We start from the raw sequence: 16,036 nt of genomic DNA, 5'->3' as shown, positions 1-16,036 counted from the left end.
CTCCTACCCTCCCACATCTCCCCCTCCTCCCCCATATATTTTCCAGAGAAACTTTGAGTCACAGAATCTACTGAGACCTCAAGTGATCCCCTGGTCTATGTCCTTCCCTCTTGTTAAAAAAGATCCAAACAGCTCAGATAAATGCTTTTGTCAAACACTGAACTGCCAAGAATCAAAATGGGTAAGGCTGTAAGCATCCAGGACAGAAAAAAGGATATTTCAGTGAAGACATTTTGAGCTGAAGAAAGCTCACACAAGCATTTTTTGTACTTGACAGGGTCTGCAGAAACAAACTGATTATTCTCATCCTTTTGCTAGGATTTGTTCCAGGTAACTTGGATGTTGGTAGGAACTAGCGGTAGAAAAAACAAATCTAAATATGTCAAAATTTCTCACAGGGACTGGATGCACTGGTGAAGAACACTCTCTGTTAAACAGAACAATAAAATTGTCTGTGTCCCAGAAGATGCCTAGAAGGAACTGCTCCTTCTCCATGTTGTTTGGCCTTCTGATGGACAGGGTATTTTCTCAGTCCACCACAGCAATTGTGTGACCCCTCTTGAGACATCATTCTTTTTCTGTTTTCTAACAAAGATAAGCTGAAAGTCTTCACCATCAAGGCCCTTTGCAGTTATCTCACTTTACCTGTGAAGCATTCACTCATTGCTGAAATGTCAGGTCTCACTTCCAGTCAGTTTGAGAAGTCAGTTTCACTAACATTTGGCTTTTAAAAGAAACAAACCAACTAAATCCCCACAAACTTTGATCTTTTTATCCAAACTCATACCTCAGATTTACTTCTTGTAACATCAGCAAAGCTGTTTATTATCCTTTTTTGTCACAGTGGCTGCAAGCTTGACAATATTTAAATTGCTGCCCTTGACTTTGAGAACAAACCTTTTATCCTGAGTTATTTTTTTTAACTCCTCCTTTTTAGTGCCTGGTTCATCTGTTGCCCTGAGCTTATACATACTTAGAAAACTGTTGAAGGCAGGACTGTACCTTTTTGTTCTACAGTGTCTAGACATAATAAAAGTCATGATCCATGACTACTTCTGGCTTAGCAAGCTCTCATAGAGTCCAGATAAAAATCTGGCTGTAGAACCACCCATTTATATCTACCTAGGTATCTATTTATATGCATCTATTACATATTTAACGAGTCCATATTAACATTAATATCAATACTTGCCATTGTTAGGAAAGACAAGCAAGGTGACAGGGTTTCAAATTCCACAGAAAATCTGAATCTGAGATGAGGTCATTTAATCAGTAATTCTGATCAGGATTAATACTGAAGAAAAAGGCAGATGACTCAGCTTCTTAATATCTCAACTAGAACAATGAAAATACAAGTTAAAAAGAAAAATTATAGCCTCATCTTTATTTATTTTATAACACTAAGTTTATATTCATACCACAAATGCCAGAGAGTAAAGAAAGAAGAAACTTCTGCAGCAGAAGCTTAACTAATTTCTTTTACTTAGCACATCACTGACTAACTGAAAACTTTTAAATCTACACTTCACAAAGTTTCCAGTACTTTTACAGTGCTGCTTGCAAGGGTTCAAAAATGGTCAGAAGTCTCTACAGAACTGGACATCTTTTCCAGTCTTAGAGGTGTTGTAGGTAGTCAAATAAAACCACTTCTGGGAAAAACAGATGGACTGGAAGCATATTCTTCAGGTGGAAAGATAGCCGACCAAAGGAAACCTAATTAGTCCTGACCCAGCCTAGCCAAACAGGGACATAAACCTCTTTGAGAAAATGGTATCTTATCTTCTTGAGTATTGACTCACAAGATCAGAAATAGAAAAAGTATTCAGCTTATGCAAAAGAAAAAGGAGACCATTGTTACTGACCTGTGTCTTCAAAAAAAAAAAAAAAAAACCAAAAGGAAGATAAGTAGATAAATTGTTGTACAACTCTTAACCTAGGAGAGAAAAAGGAACCCTGCCCTAGGAAATACACAAAGTCAGTTCGTCTCAGGCAATAACCTGAAAGGGTAATTGATCACAGAATCATAGAATGGGTCATGTTGAATGGGACTGCAGTGGGTCATCTGTTCCCACCTCCCTGCTCAAGCAGGGTCATCCTACGGCACACAGCACAGAATTGCATCCAGACAGTTCTGGAATATCTCCAGTAAGGGAGACTCCACAGCCTCTGTGGGCAGATCCTGGAAGGGCAGCCTAGTTCCAAGCAATGATTGGGTGTGACAGGCACTGAATCCATATACAGTGTTCTTCTTCACGGATCAGCACAGGTATTGTACACTACCTATTTTGTTTAAAATATTGCGAGGACAGGAAGCTGAGAAGATGACTGTGTATTTATACATAGGTCCTAGCCTCTGAGTCACACTGTACAGCCTTTTGGTCTGGAATGACCCAGCTTGCAAAGATGTGTTGTGGAGGGGCTGTTTGTTGCTTTTTTTTTTCTCCAGGATGTTCTTTAATTTGTCTCTTACAGTAGTTGCAAACCCTTTCCCTGCTTGAAAGAGTTACTGTGTACCAGACTGTCTTTTTGTGCCCTAATAAAATCTAGCATAGGAGACTGAAAGCCTTTGGGTTCTTTTGATAGTTTCACTAACAAGAAATGTCTATGGAGGCTTTTTGCCCTCTTAGCTCTGGTTAATTTAAGATCTTCCACACACAGATACTTTCTAAACTCTTATCTTTTTTTCAAATGTATCTCATGTACAGAACATTCATTTGTTACATATGGCTGGCTTGTATCTTCCTTATGAAGGAGAAATCACTACTCAAAGTCACTGAAAAGTTCAGCCTAAAATAAAAAAATCAATCACATGCGATTAGTTTAAAATATTAATGTGTAAAAACTAAAGTTTTCTTCTGAGCTAAAAATATCTATGATTCTTAAATGAAGGAGAAGAAAAAAAATCAATGGAAATTAAATATTGATTTAACAAAAATAGGCAGTTAATCCTTTATGTACAATTTCCTATTCATAGATCCACTGTCATTTTACACGCAAAATAATTAACACAAAACATGATTTTGCAGACAAATTTCTTTTCTTGAATCTTGTAAGGAGGACTCAGCACTAAACTCAGCTCTCCATCCAGATCCTGGTCTCACACATGCACTGTTGGCAGGGCAGAGGAACACTCTGAACCTCTGTCCCTCCTCGGTGCAGCTGAGCATCAGCACTAATCAATCTTCCCTGCAACCTGTCCTACTAAGTCAGGCACTGGCATGGCTGAAGTATTGGCATACTTTGTGATAGGCTTTGTTGCAGGGTTGGAGACGGCCAGCTGAAGCTGGTGACTTCTTTAATCACCCCATCAAAATTCAGTGGAAGTCATTTGCCTGAGCCCTGAAACACTGAAATGAGATGATTTGGCCAGCATCCCATTACAGATCATTTCAGGAGCTAAGAAGAAAATTATGGTCTCTTCACTTGCAGACTTACATTCTGCAGTGTAAGATATTCTCTATAAAGTGAATGCTTCTTTCATTAGACTCAGCTGAGAAAATCCACACACCCCAGCTTCCATCAATTAAACAAACTGAAGCAGTAGATTTAGCCTAGTTCCCCATTCAGGACTGCAGAGCAATTGTTGAAAAAATATCAGCCCTCAAGCCTGAAAAACCTTACCTCATTAAAAATATAACAGGAAAAGAAGAAAAAGAGGGGACGTTAAAGGCTTTAGAGACATTTGAAGGTAAACCTCTGCTACAGTTGCAGAGTCACAATGCTCTCAGGCAGACTAAATAACCTGCTGGAAGAAACTTACAGGAGGTCCAAAAGTCCTTTGTGATAAATTCTGTCACCTAATTGAAGACAGATTTGGGATGGTTTTCTTGTCTCTGAAGGAATTCAGCCCAATCTGTTTATTATTACATTTTCTCTGCCTAAGAGGGCTGATCCTCAAGATGAAGATTAGTACTATAACTAATACACACACACACAGACACACATATACATATATATACACGCACACACATATATCTATACATTAGTACAGTAAGGGGTATTATTTAGAGGTATTCCCCCTTTGGAGCAAAGAATAGCATGTCAAGTGGCAGGAGTGCAGGTTTCTACGTGAAGTATACCTATATCCACTTAAAATGTGCATTTCTTCTGTATGATTTTAATATTATGTATATTGAAACCTATCCAGATTATTTTTATACAAAACCCCAAGTTTTTTTAGGAGACTGACTATGTGTGTAACACAACTGCCCTGTTCTTCACTGTGTCTGAAGTAGTTTGGAGGAACATCTTCTCAAGGATACCAAAAACTGGTGCATCTTTCTGTTTTTCTGTTTTCCGATTTGGATGTTCTGTCGGGTGATATGTGTGCTGATGCATGGAGCTTTTAGGAGCTCTTTTTAAGATAATCAGAAGTGGTTTCAAGACAGGATCCTAAAGCAGAGAAACAACTGCATTACTCTGGAACACAGGCCTGGCTTTTTGTCTCAGTAAACATATTAATTGATTGGTCTTTCAGATTTAATAAGTAACTTTATAATCCATCCTACCAAATTATTTAAACAGTCTTTTCAGTTTTAGTAGAATTTTTAGTTTTACACTCTATTCATTTGATCATTTCAGCAGAGTACAAAAGTGTGCCTTCAGGCACAGCCCATTGTGACAAGCTGTGCAAGGATGCACTGCCTCATGGGGCTGGAAAAGATGCTTCCTTCGTTACTGAGTTATCTCTCAAAGCAGCCTGGTTGCACTATAGGAAAATAATTGATACTCACTTTTAGATGGCTGCAGTGTATTCTCATTTCACTGCTAAGCCAATTCACTTGGAATTGAGAGGAAGAGATAGAGGTTTTTTTCTGACCCTTAACTGGCATGTTTCCCACAGGATGGCAATCAAATGTGCTTTCCAAAGAACATGGGTTTCTGCTCCGTTTAGCTCTGATATGATCTCTGCCAGGTCTTTACTTGCAGAAGTATCACTGAGTCCTCACAGGTGCCTAAAAAATAAACTGTCACTGGTTTTCCAGATCTTAAGCAGAGAGTTAATTTACTTTGGGCTTTGCTTGAACAAGTCAGAGTAGCTGCTCTTTCAGTTTTCAGGTTTAAAAAACTCACTAAGGCCATGTAATGATTCCTGAAAAAGTCTTCCTCAGACAATATTATTTTTCAGCTCAAAGAATTACCCAATATTGGGCTCTATATCTTGGTATTATTAGAAAGGAGAATTATAAAAGCTACCTTTGATCATGGTCAAGATCAACAAGCAACTGCCCTTCCTCAGCCTTCCAGGTGTCTTCCCTTACAGAACTTTACACCAAAAATGCCCTTTGCCTTCCCACTTGCCTTCCGTCTTTCCACTTTCCTGTTCTGTCTTCTTCCGCTGTCTGTGATCCCTGTATCAAATAAAGATTTTTTTATATGAGAACCAACCATTTCAGTGTAGCAACAGCAACAACAACTCTCATTAGCCTCTGAACATTTATGTTTTGGCAGTAAATACAGATGTTTGACAAGGCCATCCAGTTAGTTTCCTATGTTTGATAAATTCACTGAGGACAACTAACTGCAAAATCAAAATAGTGGTCTTTAAATGATTCAACATTGTTATTCACTGAGGTAGAATTTATCCTGTGGCCCTACAAAAGTCACCTTGAAATTTAGAGAAGCAGTTGCATGGCCAGCTGAAATTGGCAATTAGAAAATTAATTCCACAGTCAAGATACCAGACTGAATTACCATGTTATTGAAGATCCATTTAAGATTACATTTACCGCTCTGAGAAATGATTTGTCATCTCCATTTCTAACTATCACAGAGAGTTTATTCCTAACACAGCAAAACTCCTGCTCCTCACCAGCAGTATTAGCTGTGACAATGCCACTTCCACCGAGACTTTACCTCAAAGATAGCTCACATTCAGAGCTTTCTTAAGTTCTTGAATCAGCTACCAAATCTTACCCATTGATCTTGCTCAGTAACATAATTGCAGCTTTATGGATTCTGATAGAGCTGTGTGACCATAATGTACCAACCTTGCTAGAAGTTTTTGGAGTCCAGTCCAGTTGGACTATATGCACTTCCCTTTGGTACAACTGAAATAAATGCTTCCCCTAAGGGGTGCAAGGTTAAAATCCTATCTGCTTCTATTTTAATTACCTCATGAAGTCCTAATATACAAGCTAGGGATGATAAAGTTTCACTTAATTAGCAGACAGATAAGCTGGCCTGCTGAATGAATTATTTGCATCATACTGAGATTTCTAGGGAAAGAGAGACGTTCTGAAATGCATGTGAAACTCTGATGTTACTGTAACTGAAAAGAAACTGGGAGAATTTTTGTCAGCTTCAGTGGGAGCAAGCAGGATATCATTATAAACATATAGGTACTTTCTGCAGATTTTTTAGTCTAGTGTGACAGAAGACGACATTTAAATTCTAGTCTGTTTTCTCTTTTCTTATAATTATCTCACAACCTATATTGTAGTTCTGTGTTCCTAAATGTCTTTTTCATGAATTCTCAGTTTGTATTTATTCAAAATGCACATTATCCACACATATACACCTACTAACCAACATTTGCACATAACACAAGGTGGGACTGATACAGAATGAGAGCTTCGGTGGATCGATGCTGCGTTTGTCCCTAGTGGGTCCCTCGCGCACCGCTCAGGCGGAGCTCTGCCAGCGCCCACGCGTGCTCACGATCTCACCTTCACAGGTGGCTGTGCACAGCCGCTCACACCCCCAGGCTGTGCACGAACCGGAGACAGAGAGGCGAGAGGGGCTCTCTGCCTGCAATTCCGAGGCGTTTAATGGCAACACCCTAAAGGGAACAGAGGCAAGAACGAACAACCAAACCAAAAGCCCGCGCCGGTTTTATCCTGAAAGCTCCCAAAGGCGGGCAGAGCATCCAAAACCAATAGTCTGAGGGCCAGGGGCAGAGGCAAGGCTGAGTGACATAACAGGGGCCAGTGGGAAAAGGGATGGGAGGGGAGAGAGGGCCAGTGACCAGTAGAATCTAGACAAAGGGAGAACTTTCTAGCACAGTGTTGTAAGGAGAGACCACTTTTAGGGGAACTTGGGGGGTGTAAAGTGGACTTAGCCACCGCAACAGGCTGAGATTTATATTTACTTGGTGTCTTTTCTGGCTTGTTCATGTTGCAAAAAGGAAAACTTTTCAAAACCAGCTACTTGGCTTAGGAATTAAATTCCATTTTCAAAAAACATTTATGCACTTGGGGACACTTAGGCTCAGTGACCTCTAAGTCCATTTGGAAAGCTGATTTGAAAACCACAGATAAAGCAAATTATTTCACCATAAACTGAGGTTCAGGCAGGAAAAAAAAAATAAAGTATGAAGAGATGATTGAGAGCATTACAACAGATAAAAGGAAACATATAAACTGAAAATTAGGTGTAACAAGCATCTCATACAATTTGAGAAACTAAATGCAGCGTAGCTGAAAAGAGGAGAAAAGTCTGTGTTGCTGCTACTGATTGAAACTGTCACTGGGTTTTTTTGATTCTTTTTTTTTTCCTGAATCCTAATTTTCTTTTCACAATAACAAAATTAACTTGCATATACTGCATTTGTTCCATAGCTGCAGACCTGGCTAGTAGCCCTCTTTAGAAACATAGTATCAACATTTCCCTCACTTGCTAGGCCTATGTGCAGAAGTGGATGTTCTTGAAGACACATTTCAAAGAATAGGCTGGACTAGATGACCTCCAAAGGTTCTTTCAAACCAAAGTTAACATGGGGTATTCTGAAGATTCTCCCATAATGTACCTTAATTTCATCAAGATCTTTGGGTGGAAAGGATAATGCACTATGTATCTGTAGTTGTTGTGTGTACCTGCAGCTCCAGTGAAGTTGTGATCATTTGAAATTCATTGATTCCATTTAACACAATTAAGAGAATAGTAAGAGATTATGGATGTGTTTAAACCAGGGAATTTACATCCTCTTTTCAGGAAAAAAAAAACCAACAAAAATTAAGGGCCTTGAAGGAAATAACTTGACAGAATGATGAGTAATATCTCTCTCATACATCCCATGAGGGGAAAGGAAAGCAGCACCTCTGTCACTCAGAATTGGAGGGACAGGAAAAGGAAATGGCACATCCTTTCTCCAAAAACACCCTGTACTTCTGAAATGTGCAGTACTCTCTGTAAACTTTGTTATGTTGTTTTTGGTTGGTGTAGCATGGTACTTGCTATGAAAGCCAAAAAATCAGTGTGTGTGAATGGATGAAAGAAAAATGACAACAATTTCCAGGTAAAAAGTACAGGAAATCAATTGGTCATGCATAGCAGCATGAAATTAAGACAACTGCATGCAGAATCAGAGCCATCTCTGTCGTATTTCTATGGAAGTGTTACCCGATATTACACCAGAGATTGGCATAGTTACAAGTTTCCTAAACTAGTCCAGAAAAATAATTTTACTTGAGTAACATCCATTCGTGCAATTTAGCTCATACTTTGTACACCTGAAAGCTCTTAGGTCTTAAATTTAAAATGAATTCTGTACAAACAAGGAAGCAGGCTGGAATTTTTGGATTTTTTTCCCCTGGGTAATGTAAAAAAAACATTTATGTCCTGAAGGCCCACTATTCTAGAGGTATCATACAGCCTGTTTGTTTGTCTTCCACTTAACCCAGAGTTCTGGTGACCCATAACCAAGCCACGTAACATCGAGAACACATGCCAGAGTTTACCCTGTTTGAGTGAAGATACTTAATGCCTCCAAACACATCATAGAAAATCAGGTGAGTTCCGTGTTGCTGGTGTTGGCTTTCCTATACTTAACTGGTGATGACTATTCACTGGTGGCACATCACTTTACCCCCCACCCCCCTTCCTCAAACCATCATCTCCCTTTTTTTTTTTATCAGAATACTGTTCGGTAAAATTGATTTTATCCCTTTAATAGCTTAATTTTTCTTTAATATCTGTAGAGGAAGGCAGCTATAAAGGCTGGTTGCTTCCCAGTTAGCATAGCCTGTAAATTAGTGGGGAGATAAGAACCCTTCCTATCTTTGTAGGTTTGGCAGAAACAGGAAATTTTCATTTATGAAGAAAATGGACTTTAAATAAAAAGACTGAACTATTTTAAGGGTTGTTAACTGTGTTTACGTCCCTGCCAGTCCTATTACAAGTGATAAAAATTCTTTCTGTCCCAAAATCCAGGAGGAGAATATTTCAGCCATAAGCCTATGTGGATGCTGGGGTGCATATGTTTGTGTAGATGTTTATACTGATGTTTTCCCTGGAGGTTAGTCTGCAGTGTGGGGCTGCCCGTGTGCTTCCCCTTGGCTGACAAAAAGGAGGGAGCTGCACTGGTAGGAGTCCATGGCCTGACAGTGACACATGAAGTGACACACACGGATGGGGTGGCAGGGCTTGTGTTCCCTGGGCCTGGGGCAGAGTGGGGCTAACTGGGGGCGTGGGGCGTTGAGGGGAGGGGAAGGGAAGGGAGGACATGTTCCTGGGAATTAGTTACTAGGGCTGGGAAATAAATTGTTTATTAGTGCTCTGTAAGTGTCTGGTATCATTATTTATTTGCTGGATTGCCAATATTGACCCTGAATATATAGGACACTGATTGTCCTGGATATACAGCACACTGATTGTCAGTTAATTATGTGTCATTAATAAGTCACTAGATAACTTTGAATGAGTTGAATTAAGCCACATGAACTGAGATGTTTTTCTCTCTGCAGCAACAGCCATTGCAAGAGCTGCTTTGCTCAGGCAACAACTGGAGAGGAAACTCAGGAGCAGTGGGTCACAAGCAGAATGCCTCTGGCTCTGCTCCGGCATGCTGCAGGAGCCAGATCATGCACTGCCCCCAGGATAGGAGCAGCCCAGGCTCTGCAGGAGCATGGTTTCTCAAAAACTGCCAAATTGTCCTTTTCCCCAACATTTGCTTCTGACTCCTCTTGCACGAGGAGCTGAAACGTGTGCGTATTTCCTATTTCACTTTGCTGAACTGATTTGCATTACTCCAACCTGTTAATAGTGGAGATGCTAATCCCCATCCAGAAGTGGTTTTGATGAGTAATTTGGAGAAGGTAAGATTTCAGTAGCCAGTCTGAATTTTATTAGCTTACCAAATCTGAATTTTGAGATGCTTTTGGTGTGTAGGTCATAGGAAATAGCATAAACCATAACTTAAGAACAGCTGCTGTTCAACCAAGGTTTGGGTTTCAGGTCAGTCAGAGTCCTTTAAAGACTCTCTAGTCTATAAAGATTTTTGATCATAGCAGAGGATTTTCAGCTTTTAAGGACATCACATATCAGTTTTTACTTCAATCACAGGTAAACCAAGAACTCATTGCTTGGTATTAAAACTATAGTATTTTATCCAGCTCGAAAAGAATCTGTAGTTTGTGGCATGCCAGCAGTCCTACAAACCATGGCTGTTCCTTTTTACCCCAACTCTTATTTAACCATGCTTTGAACCCTTGCCTTTGTGAGAAATAGTGTAAAATCTTAACTGTCTGATACTTTGATTCCAAGAAAAAAATCCATGTTGACTACCCTTTGTCCCCCAGTTATACAGCAAATCCACAGCATCCTATACTATAATTCCTGCATTAAATGTAAAGACCTAGTCAAGAAACTAAAGAACAAACTTTTAAAGTTTCAAGTGTAAAGTTAAAAGATTAGAAGAAAGAATTAGTCCTTTCTTAGGTCTCCCTGGTCTTAAAGTGAACAATGGTTAGGAAAACTACCTTTAAAAAAGATGGTGTCGTTTACTTCTGCATTCACCAACGTGTGCCCTTCTGCTCCTCAGAGGCAGTTCAGGGTCTCTCAGCCCAATCAGGTCCGTCTCCCCACGAATGTGAGATGTTCTTGCCGTTATCTTCATTGATTCAGTCCCTAAAACGGTGCCAATAAATTGAATATTAACATAAAGGGTATTCACACTTTCAAACAAAATAAACCAATGCCACTAAACTACAGAAGAGTCGTCTTGTTGATAAAGAGTTGGTTTTGAAGCATGATGTTTCAATTTCTTATGCTACTGCAAATTACTGTTTATGAATATTTGAATGATCACTGATCAGTAAAGTTTTATCACTAAATATTGATACAAAATTTTATCAGTAGCATATTATTCTTTTTTTTCCCTTCAAAATAAAATCAGTCACCTCTTCAGGGACTGGAAAAGAAATTATACTAATTTCTAAATTGAATGGGGAATAGTTTTCCAGACTTGTAAAGAACATCAGCTGATTGCTGGGGATGCTGTGAAAGTATAGAGTATTTTCCAATTTTGCAATGGCAGGATGAACAATAAAAGAGAGTATTTCAAGTCAAATTTTCAACTTCCAGCCAATGCTTTTGGACTAGCAACGTCCAAAGCTTGCCTTGTTGGTGTTCCTTTTTGGTCCGTATTCATTTCCAGTTCCTTCATTTCCCTCTGTGAAATCACCCTGAAAAATACCTCCACTGAAAGACACGTATCAGGCTCAATAACTTCCACTGAAGAATTAGTACATGCTAAAACTTCAGACTGCCTCAAAAGCCCAGCAGTCTGATCTGCATACCCTTCTTTATAAAGAAAAAAAAGGCTATTAACCTCCATCCCCATCAAGAGTAATGAACAGTTTTAGCATAAATTTTAATTACAGAAAATCCCATTTCCTTTGAATCTCTGTGTTGTAATAATTTTAGCAATGATGTTTGAAAATGTTTCTTTCTTCCAGTATAGGTTTCCTGCCAATATTTCTTATAAATTGAGACATTTTATATACTGGATATGATGGATACAAACTATATAGTTCTACAACTGTTCTCAACAATGTGCCAGGGGAAAAATGCAAGCATGACAGAAAATGCAAACTTCAAAAAGTAACAATGTTCAGAGGTATTTAAATATGATTCAATATATAAGGACAAAAATATTTCATTTTAGAATAAATTGACCTTTCATATTAAGATTGTCCTTATTTCAAAATCACCATTAAAATACTTTAAGAATTGGCTACTGCTTTCAATTTATTCATCACTGCTTAAAGTCAGCACTTCTAGACACAACCAGTATTAATTACATAGGAAAAAAATGCTGCAGGAGATTCAAGGAACTGTGACTTCTTCCTACACACAGAGGAGCTGTGAGGTCATTAGCAGTCTCAATATACAGAATATTTTTACATCTGTGTGTGCTCAGAGAAAGGGACATGTCACATAGGGACATCAGGAGCTGCCAAACACAGTGAAGACAAAGGCATTGCAGTGAGCACTTGGGTCTGGAATTTGTCCTTTCTCCCTAAATGCAGCTTTTAAAGATGTGCGCAGTTGTACTTAACAAAATAGTGGCCACCAATGACCTTGTGCCTTAAATTCAACCATTCTCAAAAATTCATGGTGTGACCAAGGAGGTATGAACTTAAATAGGGTGATAACCTAAAGTAAAAATTATCCCTCATAGCACAGATCAACAGATTGTGTTTCTTTCATCTGATCAGAGACAAAATTGCACAGGAGTCTGTTCTCAAAAGCAGCAAAGCATTGCATTTGAGGCCTGTTAGTCACCTGCACCCAGGTGAAGCTCAGTAACACTTCCATAAGCTACAGATAGAAAGACTGAGTGCTGTCCTTGGAAAATGACAGCTCCTGGGAAGTTCAAGCCAAGTAATACAGCAGGCAAGGGACAACTTCAACAGTCTCCTGCTCTTGTCAATTCTTACTAAAAAAGCAAGGTAAAAACCTTAGCCGTAACTTTCAGCTTGATGGAGAGGAGGAAAAGTTACTCTGTGGGTACAGAAAAGGGAAAAAGTGTTGATTTACCAAAAAAATACTGAAACATCTTCCCCTGTCTTTCAGCATATATTACATCTCATGCAATTACATATTCTGTTCTCAGTGGGGTTGTTACTGGCTGAAACAGAAGGTGAAAATCAGTAATTTTTTATGCTCTTGATATCTCATTTTTATGATTCTTCTGCTGTATCCAAACATTTCAGACATTCTTGTTCTTGTGGATAAAGATTTCAAGAGTGATAGTAACTCACAGTGGGATGGATTTTTTTTTTCACCTTCACTGAAAAATCAAACACGGTGTGCAGTGTGATCCCAGCATTTTCTTCTTTATTTGTCTGGGAGACAGCCAAATGTTACCTACAGATACTATTCATGAGGTTCATATATTGTGTTCAAAAGGGGAAAAAAAATCTCTATGTCCTCAATAATACATTGTAAAATACCAGGATAAACAACATCTTAAAAGACCTATTAAATAATTTGTACCACCAGGAGAGAGCAAAGCCCAGTTAACCGTCCTTTGTCACAGAAAGCTGTTGTGTCTGTTCCATTCGGTGGACAGTTACTATGGAGAACAAACGAGGCAAAATGCTGGTCTAGGTATTCCAAAAGCAGTTTTATAATCATATCTCTACTAGAAATGTTATGTTCCTTTCAGATGCAAGTTCTGCACAGATGAAGGGTATAGGTTACTTTCAAATAAGGGCAGAGAACTTCTGTGTATTGCAGGCACTGGAATCTAAAACTAAAGACTTTTTCTCCATTCCCCCACTGACCTGAAAAATCCTTTTATTTCATCTCAGTTTCCTGCAGCTGCTACTTATCTTACTTCTGCCCACCCCTGTGGCTAGAAACAAGGCATTACATTAGCTGAGTTAATGAGTCAAAGCAGTGCTGCGTTCTCTCTTTTTAGGAAGAAATCCTACTCCTTAGAAAGAAGAGGTAATACATATAAAGCAAGTTATTGCCACAGCTCCTGATGTTCTGTGCCTTCTGTAGCCTCAAGGGATTCCGGGGCTTACATAATGCGTATGTACACTCCTAAACACAATCTGACTAGGACATACCAAGCCCATACCCTGTGTCTCTCCTAACAACACAGAAGTGGCAGCATTTTGGGCAACAAGCAATGCATGAAGAGGCTCCATTTAAGGCTAAGATTCCCAGACTCAGTCGTCCATGTATATATGTTCATATACATCAGATGCTTTCATTTCCACTGTTGTCAGTGGAGTTGGATAGGACTTGAGCGGCTTGTCTCTAGCTGCCTACTTTAGGGTGAATTTCACTCTTGTAGGTTTCCTGAGCTTTTGAGAGCAGATCTGACTGCATGGAAGGCTTGGCACCTTGAGCACAAAAAAAAAAAAAAAAAAAAAGAAGACCATAGGTGTCTCCAGGTTGAGGAGTTTTGCAGCAGCAGTGAGCTGGCAGAAGGGGGTTTTACCCCTCGCATGCCAACACAAAGAAGCCTGGAGATCAACGCTGAAACCCCTCTGGAAGGCGGCACTCAGTGCCCAGCACACAATGAAAAAGGGGTAGAGCTCCTCACCCAAAGGGGCTGTACCTTCCTGTCGCTGTCAGGCAGGCACACAGGGAAGGCAAAGAAGTAAAGAGAGAGGACTCTCTGTATGTGTTCTACACAGATCTAGTCCAGTGAAAAGGCAGGGACAGAGAGACCAATTGGTGGGAGGGTCCAGGGATCTTATACTGGGTACAGAATAGGTGGGGAAAGGGATCTCAGCCAATGGGATAGAGACAAGCAGGTGGGGTTGACAGCAAGGGAACCAATGGGAACAACACAAAGGAGGGACTTAGGGAAGGATCCAATGGGGCGTCGAGGAACAAGGAACTTTCTAGAACTAATATATATATATTAAAGAAGGAAAATGAATATACATAACTTTATACATAAAACAGGAGGACAAAGTATTAACCAATTGGGAGAAAACATGCAAAAGACAGAACAAGGGAATTATGGGTTCTCAGCATGACTGAAAGTTGCATGCTAAACTTGGCTTGCTGACGACCACAGCTGGTTGTCTGAGTTCTCCTCAGGAGACAGAGTGGCTGGAGCCACTTGCACCGCCACAGCAGGTTACAGCATTTGCCTGGGAAGATGGAACTCCCACTCCTCTGGCTTTTCTGGTTTTGTAGCAAGGACTGTTCAGTGTGAGAAACAGAGCTCCCTGCACTTAGATGCTCTCAGATGAAAGAAGCCAGGTTCCTTTTTTCGTTTGTTTCTTTCATGCCAGTTTTCTCCGTTGTTGTGTCTCATCACTTTCTAGTTGGTTATTAGTTGATATGACTAGGACTCATCTTATAGAGCTCTTTCGTTCTGCAATTCTTCCCTGCAACAGATTTATAAGCAATCAAATGTCTCCTATCTGGTAAAAATAAAATGCTTTTCACTATAAGTGAAAGTTACAGACATTCATGAACAGCTCATGGTTCCCAAATCAATTCATTTCAGTACTGGAACAGCCTCTGAGAAACCTGTCTCCTGCAGACAGAAATGTAACTTCACAGTGGTAAGTCCACTGTGAAAATAGGGTTTGACAGAGTGAAAATGTTGAATTCAGTCTCTGTTTCAGACCACAAGGATCCTATTTCATGCATTAAGTGCCAAGGAGCTCAATTATTTATGACTTTATAGCTGAAACTGGAAAATTTCCCAGATTACTTATCTATTCTCAAATACTTGAACAAATGAGGAAAGCAGGGGAAATTTATTAGAATGAGTAAATAACCAGTGAATGGAGAGTTCTTTCTCAAAAATCTGTAGTCAATATCCTAGATCACTCCGATTCCTTGGCTGGTTCATACAGTATTTAGTACCCTTGTTTCAGCTAGAAATATGGCAAGGATACTTCTCTGTTATTGTGTAGCTCACTGCTGTACTCCTGTTAATTGGACTGAGAAAGTGAAGGGAACAGAAAACTAGAGAGGCTTGTGAAAAAGAAGTTTCCAGTTACTATCATTAATTTGAACATTTACTATCTTTAGAGGAGTGAATAAAAATTCAGTCCATATTATAGCTTAATCTGGTCTACCCTTGCAAAATGGAAAAGTATTGCAGTCATTATCTATTTTTGCATCAAGATAATTGTACTTTATTTTTTCTTTGCCAAAAGTGTTAATAAAAAAGAAAAGCTTCTCTGCAGAAACAGTAGCACTAACATACATTAAGGAAATGATCTTTAAAAACACTTCTCATTCAAATTATGGAAAGGAGGAGTTAACTTAGCTAACAAAAAATGATGTACAACACAGATCCTGTTGTGGAAATTTCAGGTTATTTTGATAT

This window comes from Coloeus monedula (assembly GCF_965178545.1).
Source record: "Coloeus monedula genome assembly, chromosome: 2".
NCBI lineage: Eukaryota > Metazoa > Chordata > Aves > Passeriformes > Corvidae > Coloeus > Coloeus monedula.
This window is presented reverse-complemented; position numbering follows the sequence as displayed.